Genomic DNA, 21,216 nt, shown 5'->3' on the forward strand with positions numbered 1-21,216 from the left:
AAGTATTAGGCATACATTCAAACACATACACAATTATTTGGACTGAGTACCAGACATGATCTAGGGACAATATTTTTTAAATAGCTTCTGAAATAAACATTTGCTCCAATAAAAAGCCTTTTTCAAAAGTATGCTTTTAAAATTACTTCTTTTTTCTTTCTTTTTTGCTTTTTGGGCCACACCCGGTGACACTCAGGGGTTACTCCTGGCTATACAATCAGAAATTGCTCCTAGCTTGAGGGACCAGATGGGACACTGGGGAACAAACCGTGGTCCATCCTTCTTGATTACCTTCTTGAGTGTGTGCTCAGGAGTTAATGGCTTTATTCACCATTTGCTCTATTCTTGCGTTCAGTAAGTATTTACTGGGCCCCTGAAATATGCAACATCTAATGCACAGCTGTGAAGACAGATGCATAAACATAAATACCTGCCTTCTAGGTAGGGCTTGGAGGGCCTACTTAGGCAGACTGACTGTATCCAAATGAATATTAGAACAGACATGTGTTGGTGCGTTTTGCACAGAGCATTGAGGGGATTACCCAGCAGCTATAGAACCTCACAGAGGAAGGTTATACCTTTCATACTTCTTTCCCTCTTTCACTGTAATAAGGGTTTTCTTTGTTGTTTTTTGTTTTGTTTTGTTTTGTTTTTGTCACACCTGGTGGTGCTCAGGGGTTACTCCTGACTCTATACTCAGAAATTGCTCCTGGCAGGCTCCGGGGACCATATGGGATGCTGGAACCAAACCACCATCTGTCCTGTGTTGGTCCCTGCAAAGCAAAAGCCCTATCCTGTGGCTTTCGCTCCAGCCCCTACAATATGGGTTTTTTTAGGTGAGAAGGAAGGGAACCATCCATGCCCTTGAAGAACTTACAGATAATAACTTTTACAATAGGTCAATAAAATAAATTTAAAAGTATTGTCATTTTCTGGCCCAAAGCTATAGCAAAGTCAGGAGGGCATTTGCCTTGCAGGTGGCCAACCTGAGTTCTATCCCTGGCATCCCATATGGTCCCCCAAGCCCGTCAAAAGTGATTTCTGAGTGTAGAGCCAAAAGTAACTCCTGAGCACACACCCAAAAAACAAAATAAAAGTATTGTCATTTCTAGTTATTTTAAACAGTATTTGTTTTGCCAATAGGAGGGATTGTTTTGTTTTATTGTGGTCTGTTGTCGAGATTCTAGTGTAATTATTGGAATTGAAAATGATTTAAATAACCTTGAAATTGAGAACATAATGAAGCACTGAGGGATGATATTGACATGATACAGAGATTCAGGCACTTGCCTTGCATGTGTCAATTCATGGTCCATCGCACACACCCTTATAACCATCTCTGGTGCTATTAGAATACAAAACACAAAACAAAATAAAAGGAAACTCTAAATAACACTTTTAGCACCTCCTATGAGTAGGCCCTAGTGTGTCTGTAGTCTAGACGTGAAACCTCAGAAGTTTTCTTAAATGATTAAACAAGTTTGACTTTGGACCTGTGTCTTTCACTGTTTGCAATAAGACACCAAAAAAAAAAAAAAAAAGTAGACCTGGAAGAAATTGTCCTGAAGATTCCTGTAGGAAAAGAAACTAATTTCCTCCTTTCAGTAATTTTGTCACTAAATATGTGGAAAAGATTACAATTTACATCCTTCATTTCCTCTTTTTCAACAATTTTTGTAATCTCACTTTTGTCCCACTGTTCTACTACTCCATTCTTTAACATACTCTTCTTGCTTACTCCCACTGTTCTTATGTGCTTCCTAACCCATAAGGTACCTACAAACTGCAGAAGGAATTCCCTTTGAGTATTTATGTTTATATTTATATGTGCTGTGTCTTTTCTCCCTACCTGCACTAAAGCAAATACAGTTTTTACTATACTCAAATAGTATTGTAAATCTAAAATAATTAAAATGTCTAAGCAATTAGCATGTTGCCGTAGGCCTTGCTGAAAAAGTTATTTTTATACTTATTCTCAAAGAGTGTTTCTGAAAGAGGGAAAGAGAGAGAGTTCAACAAATTGAGAGCATTCTTTGGAAGTGCCATTTTTCACATTATGAAAATCTGGTTTCAGTCCCCAGCACTGCAAGGTCTACTGAACACCAATAGGAGTAGCCCCTAAACCTACAAATTCTTTTCAAAAAACTATTTGCTTTCTTATTTTATTAAATGATTCCATTATGCAATATTTGATAAGAGGCATATATACAGTTAAGAGTCAGAATATTATCATGAGCAACTAGATTCCACTATCCAACACCCAAAACACTGAGATATCATCAAATCCACCTGTTGTTCTATTCACTTTGTATTTTATGCCTCAGGAAATGTAACACTATCTTGAACTTAATATTTACCTTTTCCTTTTTCACCCCTTTGAGGTTTAAGCACATGCATGTATAATATATATTATATCTCGTTGTGCCTTGATTTAACTTTTAAAAACATTATGCCATATATGTAGTTTTATTGCCCTTGATTATTAGTTTCATGTTACATTTATTCATGCCTACCATGTGAACATATCGTTTTATTCATTTTCATGATGGGTCACTGGGCTATTTTTATTTTTGTCATTATGAAGAATGTTGCTGTGAATATTTGTGTACAAGTCTCAGTGAAATTGCTAGCTGTGGGACTGCTGCATCACGGGGCACACCCACATCCAACTTCACTAAATAATCCCATGGTCTATTTCTAAATAGCAAGACCATTTCACCCCACCCACGAGCAGCAATGGGTAAGAGTCCACACCTATTTCTGAGATTTTTTTATTTTTGCACATTGAGTGGGTATGAGAAAAATGGAAGTCTCTGAAGCCATTTTAGTTTGTTTGTTTGTTAGTAGGACCACATCAGGCAATGTTCAGGCACGAATACCAGTTAGGTGCTTAGAGCACCCTGGAGGTGCTCAGGGATCATGGCCTAATGAGAAGTGAACCCAGGGCTTCTGTATCCAAAGCCTATGCCCCAGCTTTTTGAGCTCTCTTTCAGGCCGTATTTTTCCTCCCTGGAGATCACGGCAAGTGCAGCTGCCAGGATTGCCTTGGCGTTTGATTATGGTCAAAGTGTGGGTGTGTGCTTGGGGGGCGGGGCACTGATGAACTCTTGGTCAGGAATTTACCTGGCAGACAATTGAAGCTTCTCAGCTATCTTCTGGCGCCCACTGGAACCACTTTAATATGGAGCATAGGAGCATACACAGCAATGCTTCAGAAGCCACAGTAGAAAAGCTGCTTGCTGTCTTTGAACTGAAGCCAGCCACTAACATTTCAATAAGTTACCAAAAATAGAATATCTAAGTCATAAAGAACTGATAAGATGAACTTTTACTTGCTTGTGACATTTTGCTTTGTGGCCTCTTCATCTGCCCATTCCTTTTTCTGGATTCCTTACGTTTTCTCTCTAGTAGTAAGTACTCTCTGACCACTAAACATCCTTGGAACATATATTGGGTGACGTCTGCCTGAAATGATATACCCCCTACTTATAATTCTTTGCATACAAGTAAATACACTACTCCTATTTTTTTTTCAGTAATTTATACTGTAAGTATTTCAGTGTAGTCCCCCTTTTTCTGATCCCTAATTTTTTTCAGTAATTTATACTGTAAGTATTTCAGTGTAGTCCCTCTTTTTCTGATCCCTAATGTTGTGGAGCATCTTTTCCCAAATTTATTTACCAAAGATATAGTCTCTGTGTCAATTACCCACTCACCTCTTTTGCCTCTAGTAGGTGGTCTGTCTTCTTTTATCACATTCTAGAATTATTTCTTTTATACATTTTTATAATTTCTCAATTTTTATTTCCTTTAGGAAACTAGCTTTTTTTAAGACTTCATTAGTTTATGGGGAGGAAAAATTGCTTAATTCTCAAATAGTCATATATATAGTAAGGCTCAAGAGTATCTTGATTTCTATCTCAAAAATCACAAATATATTATTTTACCACAAATACTAAGTGGGTAGACTAAAAACATTTTTTAAAAATGTCTATGTGACCAGTGATTCTATTCCTTGGCTTCTCCAGGAACACAAAAACATTAATTTGAGAACACATTTGCATTTCTATTTTAATTGTAGCACTATTTACAATAGCCATGATCTGGAAACAATTCAAATACCCACAACAGTGAATAAAATAACTGTAGTATATGTACACAGTGGAACTCGCTGCAACTTAGATGGAAGTCTAGGGTTTTGTGCTGAGCAAAGTGAGTCAGAGGAGAACAAACACTAAATGATCTTACTCATGGACTGAGTATAAAGAAACGGTGTAAGGCAATAGACAATAGCCAATGAAAACAGACCTTGAAAGTCTGATTAGAAAATTCAGACTGCTTGGATGGAAAGGAGAATTGGAAAGAACCTAGAGGCTCCTGGCAGGATATTGACACACTGGTGGTGGGTGTAAAGCAGTGACATTATGTTTCTAAATTATAGCATTATTGTAAATCATGGTGCCTCAATCAAATCTAATTGAATTCCTAAATTTAAATGTAATTTCTTGAAACTTGCTAAGCCCTGAGTATGCCAACTTAGGCAAATAAAGAAAAGTGCTAAGGGGAAATAGACTTTGAGAATCATATAATTACGCATAAAGACAAAATAAATGAAATTTTCTGACAAATCAATAAAAAAGTGAAACTGGCATTCAAGATTAGTGAAAGATAAGTTTCTATAAATTATACAAATATATAATTAAAATACAAATAATTCAAGGGCAAATAAATTCAAAGGCAAATTAAAAATAACTAAAAACACATAGTGATATGCTGAAGAGTCACTTATAAGTAGTAGAAAGCAAGGCAGTTTTTGCAGTGGCCTGTAAACTAAAGATGAGTACAATTTATCTTGTAAACAAGATTGCATCTCTCACCCATATTTTGAAAGTTTGCTTTCCTCACTACTTTCTTTTTTTTGGGGGGGGGTGTTTGGGTCACACCCGGCAGCACTCAGGGGCTACTCCTGGCTCTACACTCAGAAATCGCTCCTGGCGGGATGCCGGGATTCGAACCACCGTCCTTCTGCATGAAAGACAAATGCCCTACCTCCATGCTATTTCTCCGGCCCACTACTTTTTTAAAAGACCAACATTAGTACCTATTTTTGCTAACAAAGAAATCTGAAGAAGATATTTGCTTTTATGACAAAGGATTAAAAGCAAGTATAACATTTCTCAAGTGTTTTTGTAACATCTGGCAACAATCATTCTCAATGAGCAGCTAACAGCACTGCTGAGCTCTTCCTCTAGCATGTCATACAGGCTAGGTATATACAATGATCCTGCTTTTATTTCTATGCTATTGCCATTTTGGTCTTATGTATTAGTGGGTTATTTGGGAGGAAGGAGGGTTCTGGGAACTCCAAACATTTTTCCATTTAATTTAGCTCTACCAGTTAGTAATAATTGCTTCTTCACTTGATGGCATTTGGATTAGGAAAGGCTTCATAAGAACACTACTTTTAGGGAATACTTGTATCTAGATTCATAATCATTTTTGTGCTGATTTCCATTTTGTTAGGTTTTTTTCCTTGCAATTTTATATGATGGCTTCCAGACCCTCTTCAAATTTTGTTATAGAGTATTAAGATGAATGTCTTCTGTCAGTCTATAAACATGTGAAGAGTAGTTGCAAAAAATCATTAGAAGATGAATATCTAGGGATAGGGTTAGGACCCAAAGTTAAGAGCAACTCCACTCCACCAAGAGACTTTTGTATCTTGGAATACTTGTGTTTTATGTTGTTTTGGAGGACAATATTTTCTTCGTAGGCTTATTGTGGTGAAATATAGAAGTATATTTGTAATTTGCAATTGCCGAGTAAATGTCAGAGACAGATGCTATACATATTTTTTCAAAAATTAGATTTTGTTATTTTACATCCATTGTTTCTACTTCCCTTCCTCCCACTCAACCCATCATCTATCATGCTTCCCTAATCTACCCAAGAAATGGGGCTTATGAAGAAATTTACCACAACTTAGTAAATCCATGCCTGACCCTGGGCATCACCACTTCCTTTCTCTAGGATGCTCACAAAGTGTATTTTTTTGACAACTTTAAAATAGAAGACAACCAGAGATAGTAGTTATAAAATTACATAATCTTAAAAATGATTTTTTTTCTTGAGAAACAATATTGGAGTTCTGGAATGACAGCTCAATGGGCTGAGAGAACTTAAAATATGCTTTGTATGCAGGAGACTCAGGTTCTATTCCAGACACTTCATGGTTCTCTAAGCACCAAAACTAATACAAAATTTTAAATGAAAACAATCATGGTTAGTAGGATTGCCATTTGGTTGCTGGGTCTTTAATCAGAGCCCATGTACTCAGAGATTTTAGGAATTATAAAAATGTTCAGCCTTTTCTCTGATGCCTTTTCTGTTCACACTCCCCCCCCCCCATCCTCACTTCTGCTTTAAGAGTTTCTCAATTTTAACTGGTCTGGAGGGGGAGGAAAGGAGTGAAATTTATTCTTAAGCCACTATCCTTACAGATCCAGGATACCTACCTTCTTATAAGCACTTCTTTATGTATCTTTGAGAATATGAATTACTTCTCCCTCCCCATTTTTATTGAGCTATCTACTGTGTTAATGATAGTGTCCTGTTAATGATACTCACTGGCCAAGACCACAGCAGGTGTGCTATTCTAAAACCGGAAAGACAATGAAATATCACCTTACACCAGTGAGGATCACTCATATTAAAAGTATTGGGAACATTAATATTTTTAAACTTACTTTTATTTATTTTTTCCTTTATAAATATGTGTGTATATATAGAGTTTCATTTCTGTTTTCTCTTCTTCCTTAACTCCACCTGTTTTGGTTTTTCTTGATACAAAAACCTACAAGAAAAAAGTCTTGCCAAGGATAATAGCTCAGGTCAAAACCAAGGCACAAAGATGATGGAGCCTGACACTCTCACCCCTAAATGCATCAGCAATATAATATACCACCATTTCTTCTTGCAAAGGCATACTAAAAAAAAGGGAAATTTTCTATATTGAAACAAGCTCTTATCTACTATGGATAGGAACTCATATACTTTACAATATAGGGGCCCCTCCCACCTTGAACTTATGTCATGTGGTCCTAATTTAGATTCCATGTGATTAGACAGTGACAGTCCAACCCTGAACCCTAGATCTCAGACATAGAACTGACACAGTTCTTGCAACAGCTCCCTCTGGGACATTCTTAATACTGCTCTGACACCAACATGCACTGGTTTTGATATGACATTCTCATAATGAGGAAATGGCAACAACTTGGACTAAGAGCAGGTTGTCTTATCTCACCTCCTAACAATAAGATGAATTCAGAAGACATGTCACTCTTTGATTGGCACAAAAGCCAACTTCAATATCTACAGAAGACTGACTGTGATAACCATGACTGGGCAGAACTTACCCTGAGACCAATAAAAAAAGACCCTAGTCTAGGCCTTGGCCTATGATTTGTACAAAAACCAAGATTTCTAACTCCAGAGGTCTGAATGAGACAACTGCAACTGAGCAGATCTTCTAGAAACATAAGGAAAGACTCTATTCTATGCTTCATCCTAGGATCAGGGCAAAAACCAATTACAAACGTCTGATTAAAACAACAATGATGGAACAGAACTCCTAGAACTATAAAGACTCCATCCTAGGCTCCATCCTTGGACCTGTGCAAATACCAAGATCTCTAACTACAGAGGCAGGATTTTATCATCCATGATGGAGCCAAAAATTTCCAGACACCACCAAAGGACCAAGGGGAGAGTAAAAGAACATGTATAGAGTCTGTAGTTATTCCCATAACAGTATACTTCAAGGAATACTTGAAACCCTGTATCTCTTAGGCCAAGAGAATTCTTTTTCTAATTTCCCCAATATTTACTGTGCCTATGCAAGAAAAAAAAAGAGAGATGGAGAAGCACAAATTAACTTTTGTTTTGTTTTGTTATTGTTATTTGTTGCTTGTTTTTTTTTCATGTGGGTTTTCTTTTTTGTGTGTGCTTTGTTTTGTTTTGTTTTTATTTCAGAACACTGGTTATTGGTGGTTGGTATCTTTATTGCTGTGGTGCTTTTTGAGTTTTTTGTTTGATTTTTTAAAATTTTTTTTAGTATTGTTGTTAGGTTTCTCCCTTTTTCCCTTTTTTCTCTTAAACTGATACTTATAGCCTCTAGAAAGACCTCTCCCATTTTTTGCTTGTTTGATTTTTGACCCATTTTATTTATTTTTTTTCAAACAGAACCACATAATTTGAACCATCTTATCTTGCCTCACAAATTGAGAGGGAAATAATGGAGGATACCAAGACCAGTCAGTTGTATGAACATTAAGTAGAAATTAAAAAATGATCAGTCATGCTAGACACAGAGGGGACTACTTATACTAGCAACCTGAGTGGGAAAGGAGGGGGATGTGGGATGCATGCTGGGAACAGGGGTGGAGGGAGGGCAACATTGGTGGTGGGAGTGCCCCTGATTCAATATCACGATGTACCTAAAAAATTACAGTGAAAGATTTGTAATCCACTTTGGTCAAAATAAAAACAAAACAAATAAATAAAATAAAAGTATTGGGAATAATATGTGTGGGCAGAGATGTGGTGAGAAAGGAGCTCTCATCCACTGCTGATGGGAATGCTGCCTTGTGTAACCCCTGTGGAAAGAAGTATGGAGAGTTCTCAGTAAACTCAAATTTGAGTACGACTAAGCAATCCCTCTTTTGTATATCTATCCCCAGGACAGAAAAACATGAATCCAAAAGAATGTATGCAGACCTCTATTCACTGCAGCACTCACTACAATAGCTAAAACGTGAAATCAACCTAGATGTCCAACAACAGATATATAGATCATGAAGATGTAATACATAGCTGTTAGGAAGAATCCAATCATGCAATTGGCAGCAACATGGAAGGAACTAGAAAATATTATATTAAATGAAGTAAGCCAGAAGAAGAAAGATAAATATAGAATGATATCCCTTACATGTGGCATTTAGAAGAACTGCATGAAGAAATGCAATGGTCTAAATGGGAGTTGTCTCAAATACCTTTTGCCTTAGAGTATAGTAAGGAGAAGAAAACTGAGTGGAAGAGGAGAAACACAAATATGAAAGGATGGGGCCAGGGGCCAAGTGATCTCAGGTGCTAAGAAAGGACAAAACTAAATATTCAAGCCAAAGGCAACATCAATGGAATCAAGAGACCCAAACTTTAACAATCTAAACTTAAAATGGGCCTGTTATACTGGCAGACTGGTGGTCAGGAGGAGTGGTATGAAATGCATTTGGGGAACATTGGTGGAGGGAGGTCAACACTGGTGGTGGGAGTGGCCCTGATTCATTGTATGTCTGAAACCCAACTATGAAGAATTTTGTAAATCCCAATGGTTTCAATAAAATAAAAATTTAAAAAACAACAAAACCCTTTTTTTTGTTTTGGGGTTTTTTTTTTGGGGGGGGGAGGAGGTCACACACGGCATCGCTCAGGGGTTACTTCTGGCTCTGAGCTCAGAAATTGCTCCTGGCAGGCTGGGGGGACTGTATGGGATGCTGGGATTTGAACCAGGGTGTGTCCTATGTCGACCACGTGTAAGGCAAATGACTTACCTCCGGCCCCAAAAATACATGGCTAAGAAATTCCTAAACCTCAGAGAACTGTCAGAGATTCTCATATAATAAATTTCATTTAATTGTTTAATCCACACCTGTCTGTGTGGATTACTCCTGGCAGGACTCAATGAACCAGATGGGGTACCCTGGGATCAAACCCCAGTTAGCTTCATGCAAAGCAAACACTCTACCTGCTGTACTGTTGCTCCTGCTCATTATTTAATTTTATTAAAATGCTGTCATTAAAAAAAAATCTGTGGCAATGATGTTCAAACTTTGCCCATTATAATCATCTAGGATCTGGTGTCATGCTCCAAAGATTTTTGTTTCAGATTTCTAGAATGGAATACAGGCATTACATTGTTACTTTACTAACAGAGGATTCTGATACTATTATCATAACTTTAAAATCTCCACATCTTTTTTTTCTCCTTTTTTTTTGTTTGTTTTGTTTTGTTTTTTTTTTGGGTCACACCCGGCAGTGCTCAGGAGTTACTCTTGGCTCTACGCTCAGAAATCGCTCCTGGCAGGCTCAGAGGACCATATAGGATGCCGAGATTCAAACCACCACCTTTCTGCATGCAAGAAAAATACCTTACCTCCATGCTATCTCTCTGGCCCCTCCACATCTTAATGAAGTATAATGACTTATTCAATGCAACATACATATTAAGATTTGGCCTTAGGAATTCAGCTCCTGATTGAATACCCCTAAACAAATTGCTTAAAATGTTTGTGTTTGGAACAGTATATGCATGAAAAATAAAAATAACAGAATTGTAACTTATGATACTTCAGTAAAATTGTGAAAAAATATGTGTACCAGGTTCCTTAATTATAAAATGAGAATGATAATAATACTCAGTAAACAGTAAATAGTTTTAGTATGGTGCAGTAAACACGTTTAGTATAATGTCTAAATGTGAAGTTACACAATGCACATAGGTGCTCAATAAATAAAGTATTTAAAAAATTGGGGGGGGGGGTGTAACCTTGGTGGTGCTTGGAGTTATTCCTGGCTCTGCACTCAGGAATTAATCCCATATGGCCCAGGGGACCATATAGGGTGTCAGGTATAGAACCCAAGGTTACCTTTTGAAAGACTAATGCCCTACCTACTGTACTATCTCTGTGGCCCCTATATCAAGCATTATTATTTTAAGATTCTGTCATTTTCTCACCAGAAACAGACTGATAGGGAGTCCTATAGCCTTGGCTTAAGAATAATGTATGGAGACATGCCTAAATCTTTGCAATTGTTAATGTCTATGTTTATGCATAGACAATGAATCTATGCCTCTTCCAGATTCTCAAAGAGGTTCTTTATGTTTCCTGACATCTTGATGCTGTCCAGAGTGCACTGGCAATATCTGAATTAGCCAGAATCTTCCCAGAAAGGTAGATTCTGGGTAACCTGGGGATGTAGCTCAGCAGAAGTGTGCACGCCTTGCATGTGTGAGGCCCTGAACTTGATTTCCAGCTAATTACCACCACCACCATCACCACCACCACCACCCACCATCATCATCATCATCATGTTCTAAAGCAGTCTGTTCAGAAAGGCAGACTCAGACTCCACCCAAGAACCACTAGCCAACAGTCCATTCCAACAAGGCCCCTAGTTATTACTAATCATGCTAAGGTTTGAGAAGCGTGATTCCAGAAATTTTCCCTGATAATGAAAATCACCTCGGATGCCTATTCCCTTATGAAGATAATCTGCGTTCTTTCTTAAAATTTTTGATTCAGTAAATCTGATTATTTAAAAAATTTACTCTAGGTTTTATGCATGTTTATGCTTACATATATATTTGTTTGGGAGTAACACCTAGCAGTAGTTGGGGGCTACTCCTAGTTCAGCATTTGAAAGTCACTTCTGGTGGTGCTGGGGGACCAGGTGTAGTAGCAATCTAACGAAGGGATTGAAAACATGTGTCAGCCTATCTCTCCCACTCATATATATATATATATATATATATATATATATATATATATATATATATATATATATATATATATATATTTAAGAAAGGAAATACAGTTCTTTTTGTTTGTTTGTTTTTGGGCCACACCCAGTGATGCTCAGGGATTACTCCTGGCTCTTTGCTCAGAAATTGCTCCTGGCTTGGGGTGACGGGGACCTTCTGAAATGCGGGGGGTGGGGGAATAGAACCTCAGTCTATTGTAGATCAGCCACATGCAGGGCAAATGCCCTATCGCTGCGCCACCGCTCCGGCTCCAGGAAATACAGTTCTTAAAGATGAAATTTTTAGCAAGTAAAGAATTTGTCTGATAATCTAATTAATGATTATTTGGACTCTTCCTTGCATGCAGCCATGTAAACATGGAAAACCATGTTTGCCATTATTACCTTTTATTATAATGATGCTCTAGTAGACTCCACATAGAAAATTGAGGGCTATAAAGATACCTCAGAGAGCTGGAGTGTATGATTTGTTAGTTTTAAGCCCAGTACTGCCTAGTTCCCTAACTCCTGGGCACCAGCAGAAGTGATCTCTGAGTACCATGTTTGGAGTAGCCATTGAGTATGACCAGGTATGACCAGCCCCACCCCCAATAAATGAAAAACTCAGTGAGAGTAAGATTTTTTACTATTTTTTTCCTAGACAGTGTGAAAGTGTCTTACTCATAAAAGGGATTCAAAATGTTATTAGATTACGTAGATGTCATTGGTCAAAGGGCTATTGTTGCTATTTAGAAGTTCAGACCCTGAGAAATAGGTTGTGGCTTATTTAAAGGGGAAAGAACAGGAAATAGTTATTGCCTTTGTGCCAGAAACTCTTAGGTCATAGTTATTCTCTAAGGAAGAAAAGATAAATCAACATGGTTGTTCAAGGTCACATACAGTTATTGCAGATCCTACCTGCCACTGGGTGGGAGAAATTGGAAGCAGAGATCTTAGGCATTAAGCAACTTTTGGGAAAAGGTATCAGACATTACCAGAAACATAGTTTATATCAGGAAAACCAGGAAGTCAAGGCAGAAACTCTTGCTGATGGTCTAGGATTGCTCTAGAACACTGCAGGAAAGGAGATCTGATAAGAAGACAAGATAAGCCTGAACTTAGGAACCTCAAAAACCTGCCTTTTTTAATTTTGTTTTTTGTTTTTTTGGCCACACCCAGTGGCAGTGCTCAGGGGTCACTCCTGGTTCTGTGCTCAGAAATTGCTCCAGGCAGGCCTGGGGGACCATATGGGATGCCGAGGATCTAATCTGGGTTTGTCCCAGGTCAGCTACATGCAAGGCAAATACTCTACCAGTGTGCTATCACTCCGGCCCCAAGACCTGCTTCTTGACCAAGAAAATGAACGTAACTTTTCTCATTTACACCAGCCCTCACCCCTTTAACCTCACAAAAGAAGGTTTGTTGTGGTGAGTAGTCAAGAACATGCATTTAAAAGCCCAGTTTGTCTTAAGGGGTAATTTCCTTATCTACCAAACTGCAAAGGTGAAATAGGCCACAGGTTGTTTTCTCTTGAGAGAACTATGTTGGTCTAGCCCTCTTTGTCATGGCTATCCAGAATCTCAGATAAGAGTGTCCAGTGCTGCTGTGAGTCAGGAGTGTGCCCAACGATCTCTCTGTGCTTTTATTTATTTTCTGTTATCTATGTTTCCTTCCATTTAACTAGTGAGGAAAGATAGAATACAGAGGGCCCCTCTTAAGAGATATCCACTACACTCAATTTCAAAAAGCAAGGGGAGGCCTGTATTGATGTTCTGAGACAAATTTCTAGTATGTGGAATTTCTAGAAGCTTCTCCCCTCAACCAGCAATTCTAACCCCAAGAAGAGTGTCTGAGAATTCAACTTAAATCCACAATCAGTGGAGAGAGACTCTGGGGCCTGAGCGACAGCACAGCGGTAGGTCGTTTGCCTTGCACGTGACTGACCCAGGACGGACCTTGGTTCTATTCCTGGTGTCCTATATGGTCCCCCAAGCCAGGAGCGATTCTGAGCGCAGGAGTAACCCCTGAGCGTACTCGGGTGTTGCCCAAAAACAAAAAGATCACCTTCCACCTCAGATGTTAGTGACAAGCTCTGGCAATTTCCTGGGCATCTCACTGACAGGAACTGGCTATAAATCAGATCAGAACACTCTCTTTAGGTTCCACTTATTTGCTCTGAACAACTAACAAGTCCAGAGACCTGTTTACCCACAGGATGCTGATTTCTTATAACAGCCTTACAAAGATTTTAGGAACAACTGTATAGAAAAGAATGATCAGATAAAAATGTGGACATCCATACCTTCTCCAAATGCATTATTTACCCAAATCTGCACAGTTCACCAATTTGGAAACTCTTCAAAACTTCTTCCTGATTTCTAATTTCCCCAATAATTACTGTGCCTATGCAAGAAGGGGGGGCCACAAATTAACTTTTTGTTTTTGGTTTTGCTGTTGTTGTTGTTGTTGTTGCTTGTTTTTTTCCCCATGGGTTTTCTTTTTTGTGTGTGTTTTGTTTTGTTTTGTTTTTCATTCCAGGACTGTGTTTATTATGTGGTTGGCGTCTTTATTGCTTTGTTGCTTTTTGAGGTTTTTAGTTTGATTTTTTAAAAAATTTTTAGTATTATTATATTTCTCCCTTTTTCCCTTTCTTTTCTTAAACTGATATTTATAGCTTCTAGAAGGACTCCTCCCATTTTTTGCTTTTTTGCTTTTTGCCCCATTTTATTTTACTTTTTTTCTTCAAACAGAGCCACATAATTTGAACCATCTTATTTCGCCTCACAAATTGAGGGGGAAATAATGGAGGGTACCAAGACCAGACAGTCATATGAACATTAAGTAGAAATTTAAAAATGATCAGATTTTAAACACCAAATTCAAAGTCAATGACAGCAGAATCGACACCCAATCTACACATGCTACAAAGGGGACCACTTATACTAGCAACCCTGGTGGTAAAGGAGGGGGGTATGAGATGCATGCTGGGAACAGGAGTGGAGGGAAGACAACATTGGTGATAGGAATGCTCCTGATTCAATGTTACTATATACCTAAAAAATTACTGTGAAAGATTTGTAATCCACGTTGGTCAAAATAAAAACAAAAAACAAAAAACAAAAAAAACTTTTTCCTGGGTCCATAACAATGATAGTTGAAAATGGTCACTCTGGACAGAATTGGATGCTGAAAGGAGATAAAGTGATTTGCATGATACACTTTCTGTAACAATATTGTAAACTACAGTATCTAAAAGGAAAAAAGGAAGAGAGAGCAAGAGAGAAGAAAAATGTCTGCCACAGAAACAGACAGAGGGGAGGACGGGGGGAAAATAAGAGGGAAACTGGAGACATTGGAGGTGGGACATGTGCACTGGTGCAGGGTGTTTACATTGACTGAAACAATCATGAACAACTTTTTAACTATGTCATGGTGATTTGGTTAAATAATTTATTTATTAAAAATAAATTCAACTTTCCCTGAGGTGCTTATAAAAGGGCCTCCCTGACTGTCATTGCACAGGCATGATTGATTAACCTATTGATCCTTGACAAGTGACCTAACCTCTAGTTCATTTCTCCTTCCTGGAAAACAGGGACAGGACCCAAAGTCCTACCCTTCATTGAGGCTGGTTTTCCTGGCAATTAGCCCCTCACCTCAGGTGTGTTGTACAAGTTAACATAGGAAGACATACCTATTAACACTTTAAATTTGAATTTAAGCCTAACACATTTCCAGATCACTGGAACTATCTTGGCTATCAAAGCCACAGATTTTTTTGATGTCAAAGGGACTGTAGTCCTGAGTGGCTGTGGTGAAAAGCAAAGAAAACACAGGATGGGTTTGTAAGAGGAAAATTATAAATACCACATGTTGTCTACTGCGGAAGTAAAAGCCACTGTTTCCATCTGTACTGAGTTACTGCTGATGTTGCTAGTGTTGTATAAAGTGTGGGGAATTTCCCCTGTGTATGCATATATGTGTATTGGTTACATTTTGCTTGGAATTTTATCAATAGCAGAATGAGAAGCAATAGCAGCAGCAGAATTAATAGAGAAATGGTTAGCTGCTTCATTTTGAGCCCAAGTAAGGGCTCAAAGAGTGTGGACAGTTCCCAAGTAGTGCTGGGGCTCAGTGGCTGTTCCTCAGAGCTTAAGTCCAGCAGTATAGTACAGCTGCTTCTCAGTCGTAGTAGTACTGGGGCAAGTGATTATGTAATACATATCAAATTTGGGTATAGTTGCTCTTCTTGGCTTTGTATTGTGGATTGCTTCTGATAGTATACAAGGGACCATGCAGTGCCAAGGATGCAGTGTCAAGTCATGCAACTCAGGCCTCCTGCAAGCAAAACATGTGCCCCAACCTATTACTTTTTTTTTCTGGCCTTCAGTGTTGCCCCTGGATTCCATTAACAGTACTTGTTTTTGGTTAAGACTCTTCTAGGATGACAGAGACTATATATTATACATAGGGAATTGAATACATATTTTTCTGCTAAGGAAAGAAGAGGTTGCCCTGCCTGATTATAAAACTTCTAGTAGTGTTTGCTAGTGCCACTGCCCACCTACTGTAAAAATTATCCAAGAAATTGGAAGAAAAATGAAAGTTGACTACCTAGTGGCCAGAGATGATTGTACCAGTTGACCTACCAATTATCCATAGCAGATGATAGCAATCAATCAAAAAGAATCTTTCTGAAAACACAGTTGCCATGTATGCACTGGGCCAGCTCCACAAACTCACTTTGTTCTTGAAAGAGATATAAACCAGGGATATAAGCTGTGAAAAATCATGGTTATACTGGCCGGATAGCTGAAAGCTAGCAATCTCAGGGAGAGAAGGTAGCCCCTGCCCTGCTGAAGCCATGCCTGTTGCATTCATTTACCCATCATTTCCTCTTTGCCTATGGCCCTGCTTCACCACTCCTCTACAACTCTCTGTAGAGATACCAGTCTGATCAAACTGGTGTGCCAGATTTTGGCATTTTGATAGCAGTAGGATTTTTTTGGAATCAGTGTGTGCACCCTCCTCCGCTTTCTTATACTTCCAGGAGACCTGACAGCCAAAATTACACTCTACAAAAAACATAATATCAGTTACAGCTTTGAATTTCTGAACAACTTCATTTGTTTAATACTGTTATCCTCATAGAAGCACATTTAGATTTTAATGTATTGTTGAAGTTACTTAATGTTCAGAAACAAATGAAATAATAGAATGGTCAGCCAGCAACAAGAGCTTACTAAACCTCTGCCAGTTACTTAATGATCTCATTGGAGACACAATTTTCACAAATTTGCTTGTTGCTATACTTCTTTTTTCCTTCTCTTCCTTCCAATTTTTCTTTCTATTCTTTTTTAAATACTTTCACTATCACTTATCTGGAAAAAAATCTCTTTCAATCAGCTGTCAACTATGTGATACGTATTCTTTAAATAAATAAATTTTAAAAATTATTCCTGCTGAGAGAATCTTAAGATCAAAGATAAAGCAGAGCCATAGCTCAGTGGGCTGGAATACATACTTTGCATTCTAAAGCTCCAGGTTAAATTCCTGACTTCTGTGGTCTCCTGTTCCCCCACCAAAGCCACCCCAAGCACTGCCAGATAGCACTGAGGGTAGAGCCAGGAGTAACCCCAGATCTGCTGGGTGTGACCCAACCCTCCCCCCCAAATACCATATGGGATGCCGGGATTCGAACCACCTTCCTTCTGTATGCAAGGCAAATGCACTACCTTCATGCTATCTCTCCGGCCCCAAAAATGAACTATTATACATATGCCAGATAGAAGCATATGAAGTAAAACAAAGCAAAATATATAGAGCCTGGAATGTAGCTTTTCAGTAGAATATTTTGTTTGCATATGTGAGACCCTGGATTAGATCCCTGGCATTATAAAAAAAAAAAAAAAAGTCAAAGAAGCAGGAGCTGGGATGCGTTTCAAGTAACCTGGGTTCAATCCCTGGCACCAAATGTTTGGTCTCCAGCATTATCAGATATGGCCCACAACATTAAAAAAAAAAAAAAAAGAGGCTTAAAATACTGTTCATTTCTGGAGCCAGAGAGATAGCACAGTGGTGTTTGCCTTGCAAGCAGCTGGCCCAGGACCTAAGGTGGTTGGTTCGAATCCCGGCATCCCATATGGTCCCCCGTGCCTGCCAGGAGCTATTTCTGAGCAGATAGCCAGGAGTAACCAGCATTGCTGGGTGTAGCCCAAAATAAAAAAAAAATTACTGTTTATTTTTGGGGCCGGAGAGATAGCACGAAGGTAGTGCATTTGCCTTGCATACAAAAGGAATGTGGTTCGAATCTAGGCATCCCATATGGTATTTTGGGGGGGGGGGGTTGGGTCACACCCAGCAGAGCTCTGGGGTTACTCCTGGCTCTACCCTCAGAAATCGCCCCTGGCAGGCACGGAGGACCATATGAGATGCTGGGATTTGAACCACCATCCTTCTGGCTCAGAGATCACACCTGCTCAGGGGACTGTATATACTGCCAGGGATGAATGGGGTTATGCTGCATGCAAGGCAAGCACTGTAATCCCAGTACTGTCTCTCAGCTCTAAATAGAAAAAGAACAGAGAAGGCATTAGTTGATAGTTAGGTTATTTTAAATCTAATAAACTTTTTTATTCCTACCACATGAATCCTTTTCTCTAACAAGTGTGAATCTATACACTGAACAATAACAAATGCCTTCCAAATATTGCAAAGTGCCTAAGTGGTTTCTTGAAATTATTTTATACAGGCAAAGGGATATTTGTAATATGTAAATTGTAAAACATAACAATGAGAACACCTGAGGACTTACTACCCAACATACATGGTAAAAACATTTTCATTGTGATTGAAGTTACCTGGTTTTCCCTTTCGATTCATCTCCTAACCTGCTCCATTGTTTTTTTTTCAAACTTCCTCCCCGCCATCAAGTCAAGGTGACTATCATCCTGAATTTTGTCTTTTATTTAACAGAAAATCATGATTTTACCACTTATTTGTTGCTAGTTGACATTTTACATATTTTGAGGATGCTGGTTGTGGAGTTTTGGTTGGTTGGTCGATTTTGCAGTTACCATGGATCAAATTCAGAGGGCCATACACAGAAAGCACATACTCTGCCATCAAGCCAAATGTCTGTCTATGTTTCAAATCTTATAAAACTACTATCATGTCCCATGCTGCTGCTACTAACTGGTAAGTTAGGTTTTGCTTTCCTACCTACTATTGTTTCTTGTGCTTGTTTGTGTGGTCTCCTGTTGCTATGAAGCAGTCATTTTCTATGATGGATAAATTTCTCTGTGTGTGAATATGCCTCACTTATCCATTTATATCTCTCAACAAACATCTGAGTGGTTTTCAGTCTGTTTGTTTTTTGATTTGTGTGTGCATTTTGGAAAATATGTTTCCTAGTACAGGAATGTCTTCAGAGCAAGAGGAGTGAATTTACTAAGGTATTATGGTAGACTGAGAATGCCCCCCAAAGATAAGTACAAAGTCACATCTGTGACTGATACTCTATATAGAAGAGTTTCATGATACAAGTAAGAGTCTTGAGATAGAAAGAGTAGCCAATATTTTCCTGGTGGGTTCAAAATGTGATCACAAGTATCCTTATATGGAGGAAGAAGAAGTAGTTTGACTCCAGACGAAAGAGAAGAAAGCCAGGTTCCCTGCCAGTACCTAGATTTTAATAAAACTGATTTTAGATTACTGGTCTCAGAAATGATATGATTATAAGTTTCTATTTTAAGGTTTCATTAATTTGCCATATCAGCCCAAAGGAGAAAAATAAGTATGCAAATGTTCAACTTTAGAATATAATGCCAAACTATTTTCAGCCAAAATTTACTAGTACTTAGAAACCATGATTTGCCAATCAATAAGCTTCAAATATTAATACCAATGGTGGCTCCGATATTTCTTTTGGGGAGAAATTTGGAAAATTTGTCTTCAAGCTGTGTTGATATGACACTTTAAAGGCTATGGTTGGGGCTGAGAGAGATATCCCTATCTCAGAAAATTGGTGGAGAGTGGGCCACATGGACTAACACCCTATGGTTATTACTTCACAGGCTTGTTAATTAGCAAGTTCCTTGCTTGCTATATCATTCTCTTGTTATTGGGAATCTCAGGGTGATTATCTTGGGATAATTCTGTGCCAAGGAAGTATAACCAGTTCTCACAGGGAATGACTGTGGTTTTTAGGAGTATTGGCATGCTGTGTGTTTATTTGAATGTTTTCTCTATCCATGAGACTATTTTGGTTGTAACACCAAGAGTAAGTTTTTGTGGGAACATTTCTCTGGCCTTTGCACCTTGCAGAAACAGCTCTTCTCTTCTTGAGAAAACCTCCAGCAACAGTGAAATAGCCGAACTGCAAATAAACTCTACTCCTAACACATGTTTTGATTCAACACAGTTCATAACTCTCAGTCTTGCCAAGTTGCCAGCGTTCTAGGATAGGCACTGCTGCTGACAGTGGCAGTCCCTCAGGGATGAAACCATAAAAAAAAATTTAAGCTTTTATTTCCAGCAACCATGAGAAAGACAGCATATTAATTTTCTAATGCTGCTATAACCAATTACCATAAACTAAATGGCTTAAAACAACACAAATTTATTGTATTACAGTTCTGTGGCCTACAACATTTCCCATATTTCTCATTGGACTAAATCCAAGTTGTTGATAGGGCTGTGCTCCTTTCTGGAAGAGCTGGGGAGGAATCCACTTACTTGGCTACCTTAGCTCCTGAAGGCTGCTCATGTTCCTTGCTCCAGGACCTCCCACTTCTATCTTTTAAAACCAGCTACCTTGAATCTCTCTGATCATTCTTCCATACTGCTACCACATCTGGGGAAAGTCCTCCAACTTTAAGGATATGTGGAATTAGATTAAGTTAGCATGGCTATTCCAGGATAATCTCTTTTTGGGTCTTCAGTTTAATAATACCTGCAAATTCTCTTTTGCCGTATAAAATTTGTAGGTTTGGGAAATTTGAGTGTGGATATCTTACTGGTGAGGGAGATGACTTTATTCTGCATATCAAAGAACAGTCATTAAGAGGAAAAAATAGAGGACAAAGTCTATGCTTCTTTAGCTGCAAATTCAGCCACATAATCCATACAGCAAAGTGGATTATTTTTTAGGAGTTCATTAGAGCAGCATTTCTCAACCAAGGAAACCTGTAGTCCCTCGGATACAATTTATGTTCATGTGGGTATCATGACATGAGACTAAAGTGCCAAGTGGGGCACAGAAAGAAAACAAAGTCACAAGGAGCCATGGAAATAGGGTGAGATCTACAGTATTAGAGCATCTTATTTCTTTTAAAATTTTTGATTTGATTCTAATCTGTGTACATAAAAGTGCATGTACTATTAAAGAATAGATGGATAAAGATTTTTATAATATATCCTGTGACCATATCAATCTATATAAACTATATATACATCTATATATACATCTTATACATCCATCTGTATATAATAGATGTGTCTGTCTATATATATGTATATATGTATATATGTATATACACATGCATATATACATATATATAGACAGACACACATCTATATACCCACTACTGACTCCACTAGAGAAATCCCATAGAAAGTTACTCTGTCTCATCATCT

The sequence above is a fragment of the Suncus etruscus genome, chromosome 2 (assembly GCF_024139225.1).
Source record: "Suncus etruscus isolate mSunEtr1 chromosome 2, mSunEtr1.pri.cur, whole genome shotgun sequence".
NCBI lineage: Eukaryota > Metazoa > Chordata > Mammalia > Eulipotyphla > Soricidae > Suncus > Suncus etruscus.